General features: G+C 41.9%; 1 protein-coding gene across 4 annotated transcripts in view; it reads left to right on the top strand.

Annotated features, from left to right (window-relative positions):
• FOXP1 (forkhead box P1) overlaps positions 1-22,254 on the top strand; it is a 635,379-nt gene that overhangs the window by 72,816 nt on the left and 540,309 nt on the right. For all 4 annotated transcript variants that reach the window (XM_064361902.1, XM_064361903.1, XM_064361896.1 and 1 more), the window contains exon 2: positions 15,370-15,499. The gene's annotated coding sequence lies outside the window, so the exon portion shown is untranslated. The remainder of the gene's footprint in view (positions 1-15,369; positions 15,500-22,254) is intronic.

Below are 22,254 nucleotides of genomic sequence, written 5' to 3'. Positions count from 1 at the left end.
TAAGACTACAGGTGCACACCATCACACCAGGCTTATTTTTTGTATTTATTAGAGACAGGGTTTCACTGTGTTGCCCAGGTTGGTGTCAAACTCCTGAGCTCAGGTAATTTGTCTGCCTTGGCCTCCCAAAGTGCCAGGATTACAGTCATGAGCCACTACACCTGGCCTACAATACTTTTTAATGGTTGCATAGTATTTCATTATCATATGAATCAGAAATACAGTTTTTAACTGACATTTATTTTTCTGTTTTCATATACTAAATAATGCTATGATGTATTCCTTTGTGACTTTGTAGTTGAATTTGCCCCAGTGATGACTATTTTGTTAAAACCATGCATTCCTGTTCACTCCTTACTCTTTGGAAGGGATTCTAAGTCTTGTTGAGCCAATCACCACCCCACTGGAAAGGCAGTTATCAGTTTACCCTGGCCCTGGCTGTGCATGAGAGTACCTGTTTCTATTTATGAAACTCTGATGTAAAATTAGATCAATGGGTGTGAAAGAAAACTGGGGCATAATTAAGCTCTATGGTTCGCTGACCCAAATCTGGTATCATGAAGGACTGGCAGCCACTCGCAGATTTGAGAGAGGAGAGAGCGGTCGGGGACATTGTTGTTCAGTTAGTTGTGTGGTCCAAGCAAAGATGAGAACAGCAACTCTCGGGTGGAGCCCTTGGTAGTTGGCTAAGCATTGAGCAAAGTGCTCTCTAATTGGATAATTTAATCTCAGCAACCCTTTGGAGGTAGGGACTTATTAGCCCCATTTTACAGAAGCAGAAATGGAGGATTAGAGAAACTGTGTAATTTGTGCAGAATTACAAGGCTACTCTATGGCAGCATTGGGAGCTGAACCCAGGTACCCTGATGTTCAGTTTCCTGCTCTTGTCCTAGGATATTAGAAATGGAGGTAGAAATCTGGATGCAAGAGCCAGCACCAAGCCCAAGTCAAGGGCAAACGTGGGGGAAGGCCACCATGGAACCCCTTAGTTGGAAAAGTTACCAGCTAGTTGGAAAAGAAAACCTGCGGCTTTGTCGAACACAGGAAGGTGAGGAGGGGGGAGCCAGTGTAGGGAGAGGGTGCAGATTCAAATGGTAGATATGCAGCCGTGGAGACAGGAGTCCTGAGACCACAGCTTTCCTGCCTAAAGGTTTACATGCATTATCCCACTTAATCTTCAAACCATTCGAACCATTCCATGTTGTAGGAAGTATCATTACCTCTGTTTTGCAGCTGATGAAACAGAGGCCCAGAAAGGTTAAACAGGGTTGGACCATGAGTAGCACAGTCAGGATCAGACCCCAAGCAGCCAGCTCCCAGCACTCTGCCAAAGCCAACCGCAAACTAGGACTCAGTGGAGAGTTTGCAACCTGGGATATATTTGTTGGAAGTGATTACTCCCTCCTTTTTGAACTTTGCAGCAATTATTGTCTGTAGAATTCATCTGGCAATTAATCATGTACTCCCTATGACAAGGCTCTTATTGTTGTCTTGAAATGTTATTTAAATCGCACATTGTTATTTAACTTCTCGTGCTGAGAGGCAGACTGTGCCTGGGTATCCCCCACCTTACCCAATGCATGTGTACCACGGTGCAAGAAATGTTTGCTTTCATTTCACTTGAGAGGCTTCCTGGTGGAAGTGATAATCTCATCCTTTAGACTTTAGACAGGTGATATTCATGGAGAGGAAGAAGTAGGAGAGGAAGGGGGACGATGCCCACAGTTGTGATTCAGAAGAAAATGGGAGAATTGATGGGAGACAGAGAGAGGAATAGAAAGCATCCCTCTTCTACAGACTGATAGGAGGATTGAGTGCATGCCTCATCTGCCATCATAAACCCCCTCCTTGTCTCCTTTCTTAGGGGAGATGTCCCATGTCATTTCCAGGCTGCACTACCAGGGGTGACTTGGATCCTTGCTTTTCTGCTTCCCGGATTTGCCTGACTTCAAGCAAGAAGCCAAGGGCTTTAGACAGTGGGAGGCAACGCAGAGGTTCGAATAGAATTATAACCCTTGTATTCCCAGTTTGGCTTTATTTTGGGATCCCTTCCAAACGTTCCTACGTTTCCTGTTTGAGCTGTTGGAAAAATAGTACTCAGTAGTGTTCAGTGGTGGTTAAGGGAGGAGGTTTGGGTTTCAGAAAGAGGTGGCTCTGTCACTTACTGACTGTGGTCTTGGGTAAAGGACTTCCCTTTGCCAGCCCTGGTTCCTTTATCTGTAAGATGATAGCATTTACTCTTGCCACAGCTGTAAGGCTTAATAAGAGGGTGGACGAAAATGCAATGGACAGAGTACCTCACATGCAGTGCAGTACAGGCTTCAGACGTGTTAGTTGGCCTTGGAACTGGATGTACCCAGGAGAATATCCAAAAGTCGTACGACCGCATTAAACACCAGGGTGAAGGACCAATGTGTTCCTTTCCTTTCTCATATCTGCAACAGAAATGTCACCACTTGGGCCCTGTGGCACTTTTCTTGATGACATTGTCCTGATCATCAGCTCTTCTCTTGGCCCCCCCCGAGGCATTTCCAAACTGTATCGTTCCACACCCTGGAATGTGCACGTTTCCTTTGTCAGAAGGAACTGTGGCCACCAGACATTGGACAGCTCTGAGCCGGGTTGTTTTCTTCTTATCTACTTACTGTTGTGTTGAAGTTTGGTTTTATTTTTTTAATGTTGTAAGAATTGTCTGGAAGTTATTCTTCAGTCATTTCATTAGTCATTTACTTTCTTGGTTTTGAAGATTGAGGAAAAATTACTTTGAGGCAGTGGGTCAGATGAGCGTGGCTGGGCTGGGTAACCCATTCCCGGCTGAGTCACCTGTCTGCTCAGACAACTAAAAGCTGAAGTATGCTTGATGACTAGTCACTGGCCAACGTCATATTAATTTGAAATTTCATTTCTGCTCCTTTTAAGTTGTGGGAGCTTGGGTTCCTTGGTGGGGTTTTTTGAAAGCGCTCCAAGTATTTTATTGATTGGATGGTGTAGCCTGGAATTCTCGGCTATCCCCCAAAGTGTATTTTTTCTATTTGAGGCATAAAATTGTGACATAGTATTGTTCAAAAAGATGGATTCAAATGCCTTCATTTTATAGGAAGGGAAACTCAGTTTCCGAGAAGCTCACTGACTTGCGAAATGTCTCAAACAGTTGCTGGCAAAGCTGGGATGGCGTTGATCTTCCTGGGAATTTGTGATGTGTACTCACCGCATGGGCCTTGTTGCCCTTCTGCTAAAACTACCTGGAAATTATTTATTTTGGTTCTTTCTTGATAGGAGAGAATCTGAAAATCAGGAGGAGTGGCTACCTCCAAATGCCCTTGGCACCTTCTCCTGACCCCGTGATGCAATGTGTCCCCAAAGTGTGTTATAACCTTAAAAACAAGTCTACTGAGTATGTTTGTACTCTGATGCCTGTATGTTCTGTACATGATCCGGCCTGAATGATGGGTAAGGCTCCATACAGGCATACTGTGTCTTCTCCCATTCTCCCCTACCTACAGTGCCATACCTGATGAAATGATAGCATCCAGTCACTGAGGAGGTTTATCATCGTACGGTGCTACAACCTTGATTTTTTTTTTTTTTTGAGACAGAGTCTCATTCTCTCTCTCTCAGGCTGGAGTGCAGTGGTGTTATCTTGGCTCCCTGCAACCTCCGCCTCCTGGGTTCAGGTGATTCTCCTGTCTCAGCCTCCTGAGTAGCTGAGATTACAGGCATGCACCACCACGCCCAGCTAATTTTTGTATTTTTAGTAGAGATGGGGTTTCACCGTATTGAAATTCTGTTTGTTTTTAACTTGGAATAAGCTTAGAAGATGATTTGGGGGCTGGGAGCATTATTTATTTTAGCAAATAATTTGGGCTGTATTTTTATTCCTTTAAATAATTTGCAACTAAGTGCAAAGGCCTGTGGTAAGATGGCTTTTGTTCCTAGTTGGAACATGGGGACCCAGAGAATTCTCTAGAAGAGAGATTTGGCCCGACTGCCATGGGACTTCACACTCAGCTCCTCAGAGGGGCTCTTCTGATGCCTCTATATAAACAGCACTTTGAAATCCTACTTCAAGGACCACTGGTTTTCTCTCAAGAGATATGTTCCTTTTTTTCCTTCTCTTAACTCTTCTGTTATTTTCCTCCTTTTCCAATAATGGAAGGCTTTTCAGTTTTACATTAGAGGCTACTACTATTTTTTTTTTTTCTAATCGTAAAGCAGGCAAAAATCATCACAAAAAGCAGATCTCAAAAGAATTGCAATTAATGTTGTGACCTAGTTGCTTTCTTCAGTCTTTGAAACATTATTTGATTTTTCCTCCTGTATTAACTGTTATGTATGCCAGTTACATAAGCTTAATTTTTCACCGAAAATATGGATGTCATCAATTAACAAGACTACCCCTGCTGTTGTTACGGCTGGCTTATTCTAGAATGTTCCCACTGGGGAAACTGAGGCTGAGGTTTGATACTCCTTGCCTTCTGCAGGGCTTGCCATTGTCATGTTTTCCTTTTAGTAACATCATCCCTATGAATATAATTCCTGTTCTCATCCAGTAGACAGCCTTGGTTACTGCCATTCCAGTTCAAGCCTTTGAATAGATAAACAGGGATCACCTCTCTTGTGTGAAGATGAAAATAATATAATTTGTTTACCACCTTGAGTTGTTTACCACAGGCTGTGAAAAATATGTTTTGAATTTAAAAGTGTGAAAAACAAGTATGCTAGCTATCAAAAAAGCTCTCCCCTCAAAGTAAACATGTTTATAGAGCAAGACTCAAAACAAAATACTTGATAAGCCCAGCCAATCAAAAGAAAGTAAACATGTTTACCACTAAAGCCTTATAAAGAACCCAGATGGCAGCCAGCTCTCTGTTAGTTTGACCATCCTTCCAGGGAGCTGTAGAGGCTCCCCTGGGCGTTAGGGACAGGGCCGCCGCATGCCTTGCTAGCAGGGGGCATGCCTTGTGTGAGTCCTGCTCAATTAGCTAGACCCAGTTTGCTAGTGAGAACGGAAGGTTTGTATTTTCTGCCATTTAGTTGAACTATGAGTGGAAGATATTTGTGAAGCTGATCCTGGAGTTCCCGTGATTCTTAAAGAGTAACTTATTATAGGTAGAGTGCCAAGTGAGCTTCTGGGGACTCTTAGTGACTCCCCAAAAGAGTCCCCCAGATGAGCGTCACACGTCCTTATCTTCTGTGTCCCAGGCACTGTGGTGTCAGCATCCAAGATACACCTGTGAATCACAGACCCTGCCTCACTGATCTCACTCTGGTAAAGAAACCAAAGAGCTTGAACAGGAAGTCGGTAGAAAGACAAGGCCATCTTGAAGGATACCAGGTTTTTGGGGCACTGGGTACCACGATGTGAGTCTTAGATGATGTGAAAGACAAAAAGTTCAGAAACAGGAAGGTGGATGGTGTGCACTGGGAGGAGCAATGGATTCAAGGTGGTTAGTGGCATAGTCTCAGTGTGGTCCAGGAGCAAGTTCAGGAGAAATGACCCAGCTCCATGGGAGGTTATTAGTCAGGGGAGAATTTGAGAATTCAGAGTTTTAGAAGTGGAACAGTTCTAAGGGATGGCGAGATCCATGTTTCAACCATGCCCTCAGATGTAGAGGAAGTGGTGACGATTACCCAGCACTTATTAAGCCTTTACTGTGTAAGGGCAAATACTAACCCAGTTTTCAGATGTGGAGGAACTTGATCAAGGTCACAGCTAATAAGGGGCAGAGCTAGGGTTGAACCCAGGCAGTCTGTTTCGCAGCCCATACTCATAGCTCCTGTGCTGTGCCATTTCTTGAGTGGACTAGAAGCTTTTAGGATTAAGGAAGTTAAGATAAAACAGACCACTTATTCAACAATTTTTTTTTTTTTTGAGATGCAGTGTCACTCTGTCACTCAGGCTGGAGTGCAGTGGCGCTGTCTCGGCTCACTGCAACCTTTGCCTCCTGGATTCAAGCAATTCTCTGCCTCAGCCTTCTGAGTAGCTGGGATTACAGGTGCTCGCCACGATGCCTGGCTAATTTTATTTGTATTTTTAGTAGAGACAAGGTTTCACCATCTTGACCAGGCTGGTCTTCAACTCCTGGCCTCGTGATCCACCCACCTCAGCCCCCCAAAGTGCAGGGATTATAGGTATGAGCCACCAATTTTTTTTTTTTTTTTAATGTTTTATCCTTATCAGGCCTATGTAACCCTTGGCCAGGCTGTTGGAAGGACCATTCTTTATGGCTACTGAGGTTGACAGAGGTGGCCACACTGCAGGGATCTAGACAGAAATTGTGACCCAGATACAGGTTGAGAGTATTCCTTATCTGAAATGCTTGGGACTTGGAAGTGTTTCAGATTTCTGATTTTTTTTTTTTTCCAGATTTGGAGTATTTCGGATTTGTAGACTTAATGGTTGAGCATCTCAAATCTGAAATGTTCCAATGAGCATTTTCTTTGTTTTTAAAAAATTTATTTAGTTTATTTTTTCAAATTTTTTATTTTTCATTTTTATGGGTACATAATAAGTTTGTATGTTTATGGGTACATGAGGTATTTCCATACAAGGCAGGTGGTGTATAATAATCATGTCAGGAGTATCCACCCCCTTAAGCATTTATCCTTTGTGTTACAAACCATCCAGTTATACTCTTAGTTATTTTTAAATGAACAATTAAATTATTTTTACTATAGTCACCCTGTTGTACTATCAACTGCCAGGTCTTAATCTTTCTTTCTATTATTTTGTACCCATGCAGTGAACATTTTCCTCGAAAGGGCATGTTGGTGCTCAAAACGTTTTCACCTTTTGGGCTCGATGCAATGGCTCACGCCTGTAATCTCAGCATTTTGGGAGGCCAAGGCGGGCACATCACAAGATCAGGAGTTCAAGACCAACCTGGTCAACATGGTGAAACTCCATCTCTACTAAAAATACAAAAATTAGCTGGGTGTAGTGGCGTGTGCCTGTAATCACAGCTACTTAGGAGGCTGAGGCAGGAGAATCTCTTGAACCAGGGAGTCGGAGATTTCAGTGAGCCGAGATGGTGCCACTGCACTCCAGCCTGGCAACAGAGCAAGAGTCTGTCTCAGAAAAAATAAAAAATGTTTTCACCTTTTGGTGCGTTTCAGAGTTCAGATTTGTTTTTCATTAGTGATGTTCAATCTGTACTAAAATACCCGAGAAATGTGTAAAAGAGCACCCTTGACCGACCGACCTACCTTCCTTCCTTCCTTCCTTCCTTCCTTCCTTCCTTCCTTCCTTCCTTCCTTCCCTCCCTCCCTCCTCCCTCCCTCCCTCCCTCCCTGCCTCCTTCCCTCCTTTCCTTCCTTCCTTTTGAGACAGAGTCTCGCTCTGTTGCCCAGGCTGCAGAGACTTGATCTTGGCTCACTACAACCTTTGCCTCCCAGATTCAAGCAATTCTCCCACCTCAGCCTCCCAAGTAGATAGGATTACAGGCACCCGCCATCACACCCAGCTAATTTTTGTATTTTTAGTAGAAACGGGGTTTTACCATGTTGACCAGGCTGATCTTGAACTCTTGACCTCAGGTGATCCACCCATCTCAGCCTCCCAAAGTGCTGGGATTATAGGCCTGAGCCACCGCGCCTAGCCGTCCTTGACATTTAGCAGTAACTGCCAATTGGCGGGGCAGGGAGCAGTGGTTCCCTCTCATGTGACTGAATAGAAAGGTTTCCGTGGATCTTGGAATAATGGTGGAGGAAGGCAATGGTATTTTCCTTGAGGGTAGGTGACAGACGAGGTGGGCTGTTAGCAAAGGAACAACTTGGTCAAAACAGGAATTGAAGAGAGGCCAACTCTTTCTTTTTTATTTTCCTGAAGTTGCGAGATGTGGAACTAGTAGCTTCTGGAAAAGGAGGGGATGTCTTTAAGAATACAAGGCAAGTCTCTCCATTCATCCAGATGATAGTAGTGGAAGGTGGTGGAGAGAAGTGAGCTCTGAGGCTCAGGGGAAGGAGGAGTGGAGTTTCTTCAACACAGAAGGGAGATTCTGGCCAGGTGTGGTGGCTCATGCCTATAATCCTGGCACTTTGGGAGGCCCAAGGCGGGCAGATTACCTGAGATCGGGAGTTCGAGACCAGCCTGACCAAAATGGAGGAAACCCCATCACTACTAAAAATACAAAATTAGCAGGGCATTCTTGCAGGCGCTGTGATCCCAGCTACTTGGGAGGCTAAGGCAGAGAATCGCCTCAGTCCGGGAGGTAGAGGTTGCAGTGAGCCAAGATCACGCCATTGCACTCCAGCGTGAGCACCAAGAGCAAAACTCTGTCTCAAAAAATACAGAAGGGAGATTCCGAAGGGGGCAGGATGATGGTCTACCTCATCCCCGAAGAGGAAAAGTGATCAGTTAGGGCAGTTGTTCTCTACAGCAGGGTTTGGACGTAGATGGAGGAAGGGGGCAGACAGATGCCACTGGAAAAATCTCACTAGCCTGCGAGTTTCAAGTGGAATATTCAGAAGATTGTTAGTGAAAAAGAGAGCAATAAACAAACAAACCAAAAAAGGTTTCAGGTTGAGCCTCAGAGCTAGAAAAGTAATTACATAGAAACCATATTCCCCATGTGTTCCAATTAATCTAGCGGGTTTACTTAAAAAATAAGTCCTCTGGTGAGTTGAAATAAATCTTACTAGTGGAAGATTAATAAAAGGAATAGTGATTGATTAGTTTTAGGGAACTTCATTGAGACAAAGTTAGATAAATGGGCTTGCCCAAACCATGGAGGTTGCTGTAGGGACCCATTGGTTAAATCTGGTGACCGTTTTTTACCAGAACTTTATTAGAACTTAGCTCTAAAGACAGATGCTTATTTAGGGTACATTTGAGTTATTATTATTATTATTTTAAAAACAGAAGTATTATTTGTTCTTCTTTTCCTAGCCTATGAATCGAGGCGGATTGGCATTGTATTTATGAGCTGACAACACATACCTTTTTTGCAGCTGATGTGCTTTTTGAACTGGGTTCAGCATTGTCAGAAAGTTATTCACAGAGAGTTGGTGGTGGAGCCCGCTCCACCCACTTCTGTTCCCTTTCTATTTTGGTGCCATTTGCAACAAAGGAAACTAAGTTTGTAAATTAGAGAAGGATTGAAGCTCTCACACATGCACTTCTTACCAGGTTGTGTAACGGATTAGACAGAGTGGGCTCACTCTTCCTGTGGCACGTGAGACCCAAGGAAACGTCCATACAAACTCCATCAGGTGGCCCTGGCCAAGGGGCTCTCAGGTCTTCTGGCAAATCTGATTTAGCTGTGTTTAAAAATAAACAGCTATGAAGATGTATATAGCTGTATGTCTGTAGGTTCTTAATATATACACTTGTGTGTGTTTATATGTCCATGTATATACCTACCTATATTATGTGTGTGTATAAAATTGCATTCTCAAACCAAGGGAGATCCAGTGGGCAATACATTTAATTTGACTTTCGTTATCAGGGTCCCTGATGGAAATAGATGGCTTTTAATTCTCCTAGGCCTTAAGTCGACCAGGGGAGGGAGAGGAAGGCTAAAAGAACCCAGAGAGAGTAGTTGTGTGGAGAGAGCTGCCTGGCAGGTCAAAGAGGGAGTCAGAACCAGAAAAATGAATACCCCATCTTCTCTGGCCTCCTGGAAAGGAAGCTCCCATTGGGTGGACAGAGAGCAGCCTTCCAGGACACAGAGCAGGGTGGGGCATAGTGGGCAGAGCATCTGGAGAAGCAGATGGAAACCATCCAATGCATTTTGTTCTGGAAACAGCTGTGCAGGGTAACTCCCATAACTCACCGAGGTAACCCATGGGAGAGGTCAAGGTGGAAAATGAATTGCTTTCTAGATCTTCAGGGTGGCTACAGAGCTTCTAGCTTTAGAGCACTGGTTCTCAAAGAATAGTGCCCAGAACGGTAGCATCAGTATCACCTGGGAACTTGCTAGAAATTCTCAGGCCCCACCTTGGACCTACGGGAGTGCAAAACCGGAGGAGGGGCCTAGCAATCTGTGTTTTACAACCCCTGGAGATTCTTGTGCTTGGTCAAGATGTCTGTGAGTTGCTGGAAGCTCAGCATATGATGTCAGTTTGCTGAGAGGGCCTTTGTTGGCATGCTCAGAAATGCCCATGATGAGCATGTTGTCCATATCAATCCACTGCTTGAAATTCTGCAGTTCCTCAGTCCTCTCTTTTTAGGATAGACATTCTTCAATAGAAATGGAATACTTGATTATATTTAGGCCATGGAGGCCAATACTCAGTGCAGTTCTTTCCTTTAATTTTTCAATTCTTCTCTCAGCTATGCAGGCAAGTTTCAGGGCAGACTTTTGGAGGTTGTTTTTGAAAAATAGATGCAAATGCTGTCTGTGCTGTTGTTGTTTTCCCGGTGCCTGGCAGTGTTTGGTAAACAACTTGATTGCTAGGTCCCGGCCTCAGGGAACCACAGCTGCTCTTTCCAGCTCCCTGCAGACTTTTGTAGGGAGCAGGGATTGCTTCAGGGAAAAATAAACAGGGGAGAACAAAACAAGAAAACATCACTTGTTGTTTTGTTGCATCCTCTACCTGTTTTCCTAGAGCTGTTTTGCAACCACAGGCCCTGGGATTTGGGTTCCTTTGCTTTACAAAAACAAGGCAGGCCCCGGTGGCATTCCATGCTTCTCTCTCCATGGCTAGACTGTGGCATTTGGAGTAGCCACAGGACTTGGAAAGCATTGGAAAGGACCTAGTAGCCACTGCCAGAAAGCATGCATTTTTAAATAAGTAAATTGAAAAGGGAGAAAGCTTCATTCTTTCTAATGACCCCCAAGATGGTAATCCGGCTTTTCAAATCTCTAGGAAAACAGATTGAACATGGCACAGTTAATGTTTCAGCACTTCTAGGCTTTTCTCTGAAATATTTTAATGGGCTTTTAATTTATTTCAGCTCTTGATTAGCAGAGTTGAGGCAGGGTTACTGCTGACCTCCTGGGCCAAGATACTCCTGGGGCTGTAGTGAAGTGGAAAGAACAAAGGTTTGATCATGTTTAGCTGGAGCCTCCCAGGGCTGAGCCCCTGGGGGTTCACTGAATAATTCCTTCCCCTAAAGTAGTCAGAGAGCAATGCAGTGTTCTTCAGATCTTTATCAGAGTTACCTGGGGTATCTGTTTGGTAGAACTGCAGATTCCTGGAACACGTTTAAGAATCTCTGGACTACGGAGGGCAGGAACTTGCGCTTCGAGCTGGTGCCCCCTGCACACTCACATCTGCAGTCCATGGCCTCGGTGATTGATATTGCTATAGTGTAAATACCTGAGCTGGAGTAGAAAGCAGGTGGTGGTGGTACTGCTACATTGAAAACAATTTTTGAGACTTGCGCATTATTAGTGCATTTACTTTTCACTAATTCTACTTCACAAGTCGGCTGTTCCCTACCTTCTTAAGTCAAAAAATTTTCTTCCAGAAATTCTTTCTGGCCTGAAATAAGTCTTCTAGAATGTCCTTATAGAGAGGTGATACACTTCTGTTTGTCTGAAAAAGTTGTTATTTCACCCTCAGTTTTAAAAGATAGTTTTTCCTGGGTATACAATTTTACACAGGCAGGTAGGGGTTTTTGTCATTTTTTTCTTTTCTTTTTTGTTTTTGCCTCTGCACTATGTAAAGGATAATTTATTTGGGTATCTATCTTTTGGTGTTTAAAAAAATTTCAATTGCTGTATTTTTTATTTCTAGAGTTCAGAACAGTTAAGTATTTTAGTTAGCTATTGGGTTCCATGAAGATGGAACTCAGTCCTATGACTGTTGAATTCTTAGCAACACACACACACACACACACACACACACAACACACACAATTCCACAAACCACAGTGGTGATTCACCCTTTATTTTTAGATATTCCTGGTTGCTTTAAAGTATTAGAAGTCAAATAAGACAGCACTAATGACCATACACATAGAGCATTGTTTAACCAATTTGTGTCTTAGCTAGAAAGCTGCTGCTACTCCACGAATGAAAATTAAACTCCTACATGAAATCTCCCACCAGCCTCTGTTCACAGCTGATATTTGCTGTTGACTAGCCTACTCCCCACCCCCAAGCCTTCAAATATGATACTCTGACCTGTGAAATGCTTTTTCCACCCAATCTTCCAATTCCTTCCAAAATCTCAAGATAATGAATTCTTCTAGAAAGCTCTTATCCCCCCAGACACCTACTGGGTTTCTCTGTGTCATCCGTACAGCTTCTCTGTGCTTCTGAATCACTCTGGAATCATAAAACTGGAGACAGTAAGTGACCTCATCCATCATTTGCTACAGAGATTGCAACTTTTGTTTTGCTTTGTTTAAATATAACTTATTTAAAAACTTAGCTGCTATATTTGAAAAAAATTCAGAAATTTCACTAAATAGAAATCTAGATTACTGCCTTTAGTAGAATTGAAAGCTCTTGTGGCTCTGGGGGCATGTTCCCATGTGGCAGTAATTGGAAAGGGAAGTACAGTGGTTTCCCCTTTTAAGCTGATAAAGTGAGGATTTCCCAGTTTGCCACATGCCTTCCCTCTCCCTGTTACGTTACATCTGGCCTTCCTCGCTCATTTGCATTACCTGCCTGTTCCAAAATGTGGTCCATGATTGGTAGTGTCAGCATGGTCAAGGTAATGCAAATGAGCACGGAAGACCAGGCATAAGATGGGGTTGCCTTAGCTTTCCTGGTATGAAACAGGAACCTTAGGTACAAAAAGGTTAAGTGTCTTCTACAAGGCCACACAGCCAAAATCCACTTGAGCAAAGCTGAGTCAGAAGGGTATATCACAAAAACTCAACATTTCTTTTATATTAGGGTATTGGCTGGAAAAATATAGAGTTCTTATGAGCACAAGCTTTGTAGAGTCAGGCTACTAAAACTCTCTATGCATCAGTTTTCTCATCTGCATATTGAGTTTACAATAATAATATCTACTAAGATCTTCGTTGTAAGAATAGAATGAAATAATGATTGTAAAAGACTTAATACCCAGTACATAATGAATTTTCAACAAATGGCAATTATATTTTTAGAGATTGTTATTTCTTTCAATTGTCGAATCATTTATTCACTCAAAAGATACATATTGAGTATCTGCTATGAGCCAGACATTTTTCAGAAATTTGGAGTATTGTGATGAACAACAACAACAGCAAAATAGTTCTTTTATCTAATTGAGCTTATATTCTAGTGGGGAAGACAAGTGAATGAATACGCAAAAAAGTGTGTAGATCATGGCAGGAGCTCTGTAGTAAGCACACAGGATGATACAATTGAGAGTAACTTGGAACCTAACTCAAGTAGGCAGGACACGCTTTTTGAAGTGGCCTTTGTCCCTAAGACCCAATACTGAGAAGGGGCCAGTTGTATAAGGAATAGGCTCATGGCGTCTTGGGAAGCTGAAATAGCAAGCACACCAGCCCTGAGTCAGGAAGACACATGCCTTGCTTGAAACAAAAGGAAGGCCACTGTATCTACATTGGTTATAGTTTTGAGATTGGGTTGGTAGTTAAGGTAGTGTCAGAAAAGTAGAGAGTAAGCAGATTATGTAGGGCCCTCAGGCCAACACCATGGAATACTATGCAGCCATAAAAAACGATGAGTTCGTGTCCTTTGTAGGGACATGGATGAATCTGGAAACCATCATTCTCAGCAAACTGACACAAGAACAGAAAATTAAACACCGCATGTTCTCACTCATAGGCGGGTGTTGAACAGTGAGAACACGTGGATGCAGGGAGGGGAGCATCACACACTGGGGTCTGTTGCGGGGGACTAAGGTTGGAACAGGGTGGGTAGGGAGGTTGGGGAGGGATAACATGGGGAGAAATGCCAGATATAGGTGACGGGGATGGAGGCAGCAAACCACATTGCCATGTATGTACCTATGCAACAATCCTGCATGATCTGCACATGTACCCCACAACCTAAAGTGCAATAAAAAAAAAAGTTTGAGTTTTATCCTAAAGGTGGTAAACAAATCCAGCCCATTTCTTTTTCCTCCTTTTTTCTTTATTCTTTTCTTTTTTGCTATGTGACATAGGCCTCTGGCTTTAGAGAACATGTCTGAGCCTTGGAAGTACTTCTTGGATCTCAACGCTGCTTGGAGGCTTGGAGAACAGGACTTTGTTATTTGACACAAAGTGTGGTCCATGATTGGTAGTATCAGCATCTCCTGATAGTTTTTTAGAAATGTAGAATCTCAGGCCCACTCCAGACCTAGTGAATCAGAGTCTTTAGGGATGGGTCCCGGGAATCTGTATTTTGAAATGCTCTCCAAGAGATGCTTATGTACACAAGTTTGAGAAGCATGGATCTAGAATACCTTTGGATAGATTTCTACAGGACTTGGAGCTATGCTCATTGGAGAGGAATGGAAGCCTTCCCTGGGCACCCAGGGGCTGCTGCCAGCCACCAGGGATGCTGGCTCAATAGGGCTAGGCACTGGCGCCAGGGTTAGCATTCTTGGCACTTGAAAAAGTCACCAGTCACAGCACATCTTTGGTGTTGATGGCAGATCAGTATAAGAGTGAATCATGGTCAAAACAAAACAAAAACCAAAAACCTCTTTTTAATCAGGAAGCTTAAAAGAGAAGTTAATAAAGTATTTAGAGTAAATATGTTTCTTTCAAAAAGACAGAAGCTTAGGAGTGGAAGGAACTTGAAGAGCATTGGGTAATGCCCTCACCCTACAGATGGAGAGACTGGAATCTGGAGATGGTAAATGGCTCTCCTGGGGCCACACTAGTGACTGATGCAACACTGGGTCCAGAACTCAGGCTTCTCAGCTTTAGAGCTCTGACCATGACACAGTACGTGCTTTCTTGATGGAAACATCTTCATAAGTGTTGCTCCTTATGTATTCCGTAATCATTTTTAGAATAAAATAGAATTATTTTGTGGAAAAAAATTAGTGATGATTTCCTTTCCTACTAGTTTTAACGTTCATTATTACTATTATTATTTCCAAAATAATTTAAAATTCTTATTTAATTTTTTTACATTTCTTCAAAAAAGATCATTACTTAATAAGGCATGGTACATTTATCTGTGTGAGAGTTTAGTTAAAACCGTTTATTGTTACCTGAACACTTGATAATGGGAAGTGGTATTTTCATATGCTAAAATATTTAAAATATTTGGTTCAAAGCCCATAATAAATAACAACTTTTTAGTGTACGTGTTGAAGTGATTAGTAAATGTATCTTTGAAAACAGTATTTCCGGTTCGTGTTTGACAGGATCACACTTGATGCATTGACATACCCTGGCTTGAACGGTGTTTTCCCCTACCTCAAGAATCTATGTCTGTCTTGCTGTTTTCAAGTGTAAGGAAGTGGTGGTTTTAGAACTTACATCTTAGTTATGTGTAAAAAAATATTTTTGTGTTGCAGTGTCCCAGAAGCTTTTGTTGACAATTCCAGTTTCCGAACAAAACATTTCGGCAATGGTGAGGGCTTCGATGCCTTCTCTGATTTGCCGTCGGCCATGAACGGATGGATGTGATGCCTGCTAGCCAAAGGGGTGAGTGAGTGAATGTTCGTGATTATTCATCTGAAAATTCACAAGACAAAAAGTCCATCAAGACAGTTGCCCACCCAGGACAAGAGTTTCTCATCTTGAAAGAAGGGACAAACTCTGTCATTGTTTTCTGGTGTAATCCTTTCAGATAATTCCTACAGTGATCTGAGGGTTCATAAAAGGTGTAATAGGACCTAGGAGAACTTTCTCTGTTTACTAGTTTAATGGTACTCTGAAGGGTGGACTATCTCAATTTTGTGCCATGTGCAATATTGAATGAGTAATTGCTTTTTTGGTCCCATGACAGCTTGGTGATAACATGAGCCACCATGAAATAAGACAATAACTTTTTCATCTTGAATTTTAGGGAAAATTTGAGTCTAATTTGTTCCTTGAGAGAGTCCCATCCAAAACTTTTTGTATGATGAGGACTTTTAAGAAAGCCAAAGGGTTGGAAACTTGGGATTTTCAAAGATTTTTTGGAAGACTTCGGGGAATTTTTTCCAATGATAATTTACCTCATTAGGTTGTCACTTACTTTTTAGGGGGAGGGTAGAAGGGACATGATGATGTTTTTCTCTGATGTGTGTTTTCCATCCATCGTGTTCCTCAGCAGTTGATGACTCCCCTGTAGTAACGGACACTGTGACTTATCGTTACCAGAGACAATGATTGGTTGAGGCCAGGCATTTGGGTGACAACTCTGACATCATTTGTGGTAGCCTTGTCATTGAGTGAGGTCAATTTTATGAAGAACCGTATCATTTCAGGTTTTGTATTGAATGGCATTTAATGGTAAGACCGATTGGCATAAACTCATAACTTATCTTTTTCTGTCTTAGCGCAGCAATATTGGAAACAGATTCTAAAAAATGGAGAGAAGTATACTGAAGCAGAAAGGGCACTGTATTGGGAGTTGGGAGACCTAATAGTTACCTGGCATGGGGCAAATTAGTCTCTTTCCTTGATTGTCTTTGTTTTTGTTTTGTTTTGTTTTGTTTTGTTTGTTTGTTTTTTTGTTTTTGCGGCAGAGTTTTGCTCTCACGCCCAGGCTGGAGTGCAATGCCATGATCTCAGCTCACTGCAGCCTCCGCCTGCCAGGTTCAAGCGATTCTCCTGTCTCAGCCTCCCAAGTAGCTGAGATTACAGGCACCCACCACCATGCCCAGCTAATGTTTGTATTTTTAGTAGAGATGGGGTTTCACCACATTGGCCAAGCTGGTCTCGAACTCCTGACCTCAGATAATCTGTCTGCCTTGGCCTCCCAAAGTGCTGGGATTACAGGCATGAGCCACCATGCTTGGCCTGATTTTCTGTATCTAAAACAAAGCATGTAGGTTAGAGGATCCTATCCTGTCAGTGTTATCTAGGCCCTAGAAATTATCTGTTTAAACACCTCAGCTTACAAATGGGAAAGCTGAAGTCCGTGAGTCTAGGTGGGATGGCTAGGTCCCTGGGGTTGGTCTGGACTGGACCATAGTTGTTTGGTCATCATTCAGTGGTTCTTTCTAGCTTATTTCAATTACAAAGATTAAGACATTCTACCCATTTAGCTTTTTAAACCTCTTCTGATGATGTGTCTAAGATACTGTTATGCATTCAACTATTTGGGCCAGATTTGTAAAGATTTTATAGCTAGAGGTCATTTTGACAAATCCCTCCCATTTTATACATTAAAAACTATGTTAGTGTTATTGTCCAGAGAAACTGTGTTCATAGTGAAGCAACTAGCTCAAATATTCGAGACCAGATGATTTTCAAAGAACTATTAGCTTGAAAAGGTACTTCCTGTCACAATTTGTTAACTGATAACTTGTACGGTGTATTCTGTTCTGCTGGACCTAGAGAGAGAGAAAAAAAATCCAATCTCCTATCTTCCCTGCAGTATTACTTCTGTCAGTGGCAAGAAATAAGGCAACTAGTAAGCAGTAACACACAGGCAAGGATGTCCAGAATGAAAAGAAATAGTTAATGAAGTCATGAAATTTTAGAGCTGTTAGTGATCTTTCATCTTTTTAGTGGGTGGCCTTGGGCAAGTCCTTTGGCTCCCTCACCTGTGAACTTCTGGGTCTTTCCATTGCCGTGCACGTATGATAGACTTTTGTGGATGGTCTGTAGTGGAAAGGCAGCACATGTTAAGAAAAGTCGTATCTTGGCCACGTGTGGTGGCTCATGCCTGTCATCCCAGCAGTTTGGGAGGCAAAGGCAGGTGGATCACCTAAGGTCGGAAGTTCAAGACCAGCCTGACCAATATGGTGAAACCCGGGCTCTCATAAAAATATAAAAATTAGCTGGGCATGGTGGTGGGTGCCTGTAGTCCCGCCACTACTCGAGAGGCTGAGACAGGAGAATTGCTTGAACCCAGGAAATAGAGGTTGCAGTGGGCTGAGAACGTGCCACTGCACTCCAGTCTGGGTGACAAAGTGAGACTCTGTCTCAAAAAATAACAATAACAGTAATAATGTTAATAATGAAAAGTCATATCTTTAGGAATTCAGGTAGAGTTGAGAATAAAGCCTGGGTCTATTTCGTATACACATGAGAATTCATGAAAGTGGTTAGAATTCTGAAGTATTGAAATAACAACAAACTCAGGTTTTTGGTTACCTGTCATCTCTGTCTTTGGTATTGAGAGAGTCTGACTCAATCTTACTATTATAAAATTGATGTATGAAATTTAACAAAACCACATGAATGGATTTGTTGAAAACGAGGCTCATTTTATTCATTAATTTCAATTGGGTTTGGCCCATTATTTGAAAAATCAATCTGAAGAACTGTAATGAAAATGATATCTGTTTTGAAAAAATATACTTTTAGGCCTAGTGGAATACTAGTTTTTGTGTTTTTTTCTAAATAAGGAAGTTCTTAGTATTTATCAGACTGTAAAAAACTTCCCTTCTCTGTATTTTTTAGTAGAAGGTAAAGGTACCCAAAATCCTATAAGCTGGACCACATGTTCTGATTTTCTATCCCCCTCATTTTTTTTTCTTTTTTCTTTTTTCTTTTTTTTTTTGAGACAGAGTTTTGCTCTTGTCGCCCAGGCTGGGGTGCAGTGGCACAATTTCAGCTCACTACAACCTCCACCTTCTGGGTTCAAGCTATTCTCCTGCCTCAGCTTCCTGAGTAGTTGGGATTGTAGGTGTCCACCACGACACCCAACTAATTTTTGTATTTTTTAGTAGAGACAAGGTTTTAACCATACTGGCCAGGCCAGTCTCGAACACCTGACCTCAAGTGATCTGTCAGCCTCAGCTTCCCAAAGTGCTGGGATTACAGGCGTGAGCCACTGTGCCCGGCTGCATTTTTTTCTTAAGGTGCATTTCCAAGGCTTGCTCAAAGGACTCACTCTCTCTCTGGGTGCTGCAGTGTGACTGGCCTTCCATGCATTATGCACCTAATAGTTAGTCCTTCCATTATCAAACATTTGTTCACAGTCCTGTGCCTTTTAGAACTTCACAGTTTATTGAATAACCAAAAGGAGCACCAATTAATTGTTACAGCTGATAATTTGGAGTCTTTAGGCTTGAAATAAACTCTAATTCTGAGTGAAGCGTTTCATGGTAAGTGTCCTCCTGGTAGACCAGGGTCAGAGTCACAGAGGTAGGCAGCCAGAACAATAAATTGCCTCACTCAAACGCAAGGAAATGAAACCATGAAATAAAAGGTTTGCACAAATAGATCATTATGGCCAATTTTTTAAGGTCAGAAGATAGGTAATGTACTCGATTGATGCTGGCGATAACCATGCTTGCATAATAAATTAACTTAGAGGCAGGAGACAGCGGAAGAAGGGCTGAGCACTTCGCGTCTCTCTTTGTGCTGTGGTTCTTTAATGCCACCGTTCACCAGGAAGGAGTCGGAGTTGGCTCCTGTTTCTTGGTGTGAAGCTTTAGTTGACACTGGTAGCTATAGGATGCACATCACGGGACTTCCAGAATGAAGAGTGGCAATGCCTGCTGCATATTGAATAGGCAGTTAGCCACAGTGTTATTAATAAATGTGATCATAATAATTTGCATTTGCATAGAGTTTTTTTGAGAAGGGCTGACTAGAGATGGCGAATGTGCTGGCTTATTTGCTCGTCTCTGCCCTGTCATTGCATGATCTCTACCAATAATTTGTCCCTTGCTGGTAGATCTGATGAAAAGACATAAGCGTCATGTGACATTCATTGTGTGTTATTTGCTCACAATTATTTTCCCTTATTTGCCCAGCCTTCCTCTTTTGATCTCTCTTACAATCAAATTGCTACCTTTTGACTTACTAGGAAGAAATAAAAATATGGGAAAATGCATCCTTCTCACCGAAGACTTCGTGAAGGGCTACTTTTTGGCTGGGAATTTCTTTCTTTTTAAAATAAAACTCTAGAATATGGACTTTCTGTGATGGGTTTTGGGGTGGGGCGGTGGTGACGCAGCTTCCAGAAGGTATGTGTGGCTGACAGGTACCTTGGGCCAGGAGAGCCAGCTGACAGGTTTCCTTTCTGGTCTGCCTTGTGCTGCAGCCTGTCGGGGGCCAACCCACTGTGTTGTGCTTAAACTTCCAGTCTTTGGAATTTTGACTTTGAAAAGTAATTTCAACAATTTAATAAACTACATAATATGTTTTATAAGCTGGAGCGAATGATCTTAAGTATTTTGGTCTCTTTCATAACACAATGAACCCAATATTGGTAAAAATACAGATCTTCACTCACACCATAAAGAGAGGCTAGATTTAATAAGCAGTTATGAGTGCTGGCAGCTGCCTATCAGATTGTATCACTCGGGCTCCCGCATGCGAGGACAGTGTCAACTTACATTTTATCTGTGAAGTATTTTCGATGCATTTATTTTGCCTTTCTCTCTAGTTCCTAACCCAATACGAATAATGTAATTGGCTAAATATTTTCCACATAGCCAACTGGCTAGGGGCCAAGGTGGAAACCATTGTCTGGCTTGATGAAGATCAGAAATTAACATGACATTTACGTGGAGGTAATGGAATATATTAGTAATGTAGTAATTCAGGATGGTGAGAGACAGTGTCCATCCCTTCCTGCCCATAAGCAGCAGGAGGTGTTCAGCAGATGATGAAAGAATATCCACACCCCCACCCCGGTTCCCTAGTACCACACAGCAGTAGCCGGCCCATCCCTGTGTCAAATTTGCTTTTAAGTTCTTGAGACAAAACTCGAAGACAAACTAATGAATTATTCCATTTGTCAATTAAAAAAGAAAACCCACCAACTCCTATTTTAAGATTAAATTCCAATTAGAAGATTCCATTTAATTCAGAAGCTATAACATTGTTTTAATGAATTCTGTTGGAGGTGACAGTTTATGTGAGATAAATTTATATGGTGTAGATAGATATAAATTCATTGGATAATGTTAAACATGTTACTTCATATATATTAGCTGTGAAATTTATTTCTTCTCTGGTTACCTTCTCTTACCTCCCTAAGGAGGTAGAGTCAGAGGGAAAAACATATCTTCAAAGAAAGAACCCTTTCTGTCCTTTCAGATATTTGCTCTAAAACAGCCTTTTCTCACTTTTATTTAAAAAAATCTGTTAAATTTCTGCATTAACTGAATTTATGATTCTTGGTGTATGCTATTTATAAAATTGAATATAGGTTTTATGATATAGGAAATTAGTCTAGGAATGAGAATATGATCCAACTTTGTAATAAAGGTAATCTGCATTTATATTGCAGATATTTTCCATTTCTCTCTAAGCCCCTTATGGGATTATGCACACATTTTTCTGGACATACAAATTCACCGTAAACTTTTAATGTATTGGGCAGACTTTTGTTCACATGATACCTACACAAAACATCAAACCTTTTGGCTAAATCAGAGGTGGCAAACATTCTTGACACACTTTCGATTTTATAGTTCCCCTTTTCCGTGCTTATCCTGTGCCCCGGCAGACATCATTACATTGATCATATTCTTTCTTTTACTGAGTGTGGAGGTTGCCGCAGATTTATTCCACCTAAATCATTGGAGGCAAACTTACAAAGTCACCATTTACATGCGTATGGCCAATGCAGTGTGTAAGGTATAAGGTTGGGGCTTTTGAGTGATCTTTGTAGTTTGTCTTTGTATACCCAATACTTAGCTTGATATCTGGTAGACAGTTTCTAAACAGTCCATATTTCATATATTAATGAGAGAATCTGGGCTGGGTGCTGTGGCTCATGCCTGTAATCCCAACACTTTGGGAAGCCAAGGCGGGAGGATCGCTTGAGGCCAGGAGTTTGAGACCAGCCTGGGTAATATGTGTGCACCACATTGTCTGATTTGTTAGGTTGTTTATTTTCTTCACTTCAGCTGATTTTTGTGTTATGTCTGTGAAATACAGTTTTGTAGTGGTTTTCTTTTTCTATTCTTTTTTTTTTTTTCTATTTCTGTAACTTTGGAAAAGACAGGAATGAGTCTATGTCGCTCTCTTTTTACCTATGTATCAACTGAGGCTCTAACATAGCAAGGAAGTGGTGATGTGAGAACCAAACCCAGACTTTCACTCTCTGGGTGCAGTTGCTGTCTCACAGGGAGAGGCACACACATGCCCGGTGCTGACCGGTGCAGGGCAAGTTTCTTACAGTTTCCTTTTGCATATTAATCTTAGTTTTTATCAATACACCGAAGCAAGCTGTACCAGGGAGGAAGGCATTTAGCTATTACATTTCAAATGATATCTTCCGTGATGTAAAATTCTAGGAACTTAAACTCCATTGCATGTTGTTTTTGAAAATATTCTGTTTT

Source organism: Aotus nancymaae, unplaced genomic scaffold (assembly GCF_030222135.1).
Source record: "Aotus nancymaae isolate 86718 unplaced genomic scaffold, 86718_ANA_hifiasm-v0.15.2.pri h1tg000046l, whole genome shotgun sequence".
NCBI classification, from domain to species: Eukaryota; Metazoa; Chordata; class Mammalia; order Primates; family Aotidae; genus Aotus; species Aotus nancymaae.
This window is presented reverse-complemented; position numbering and strand designations above follow the sequence as displayed.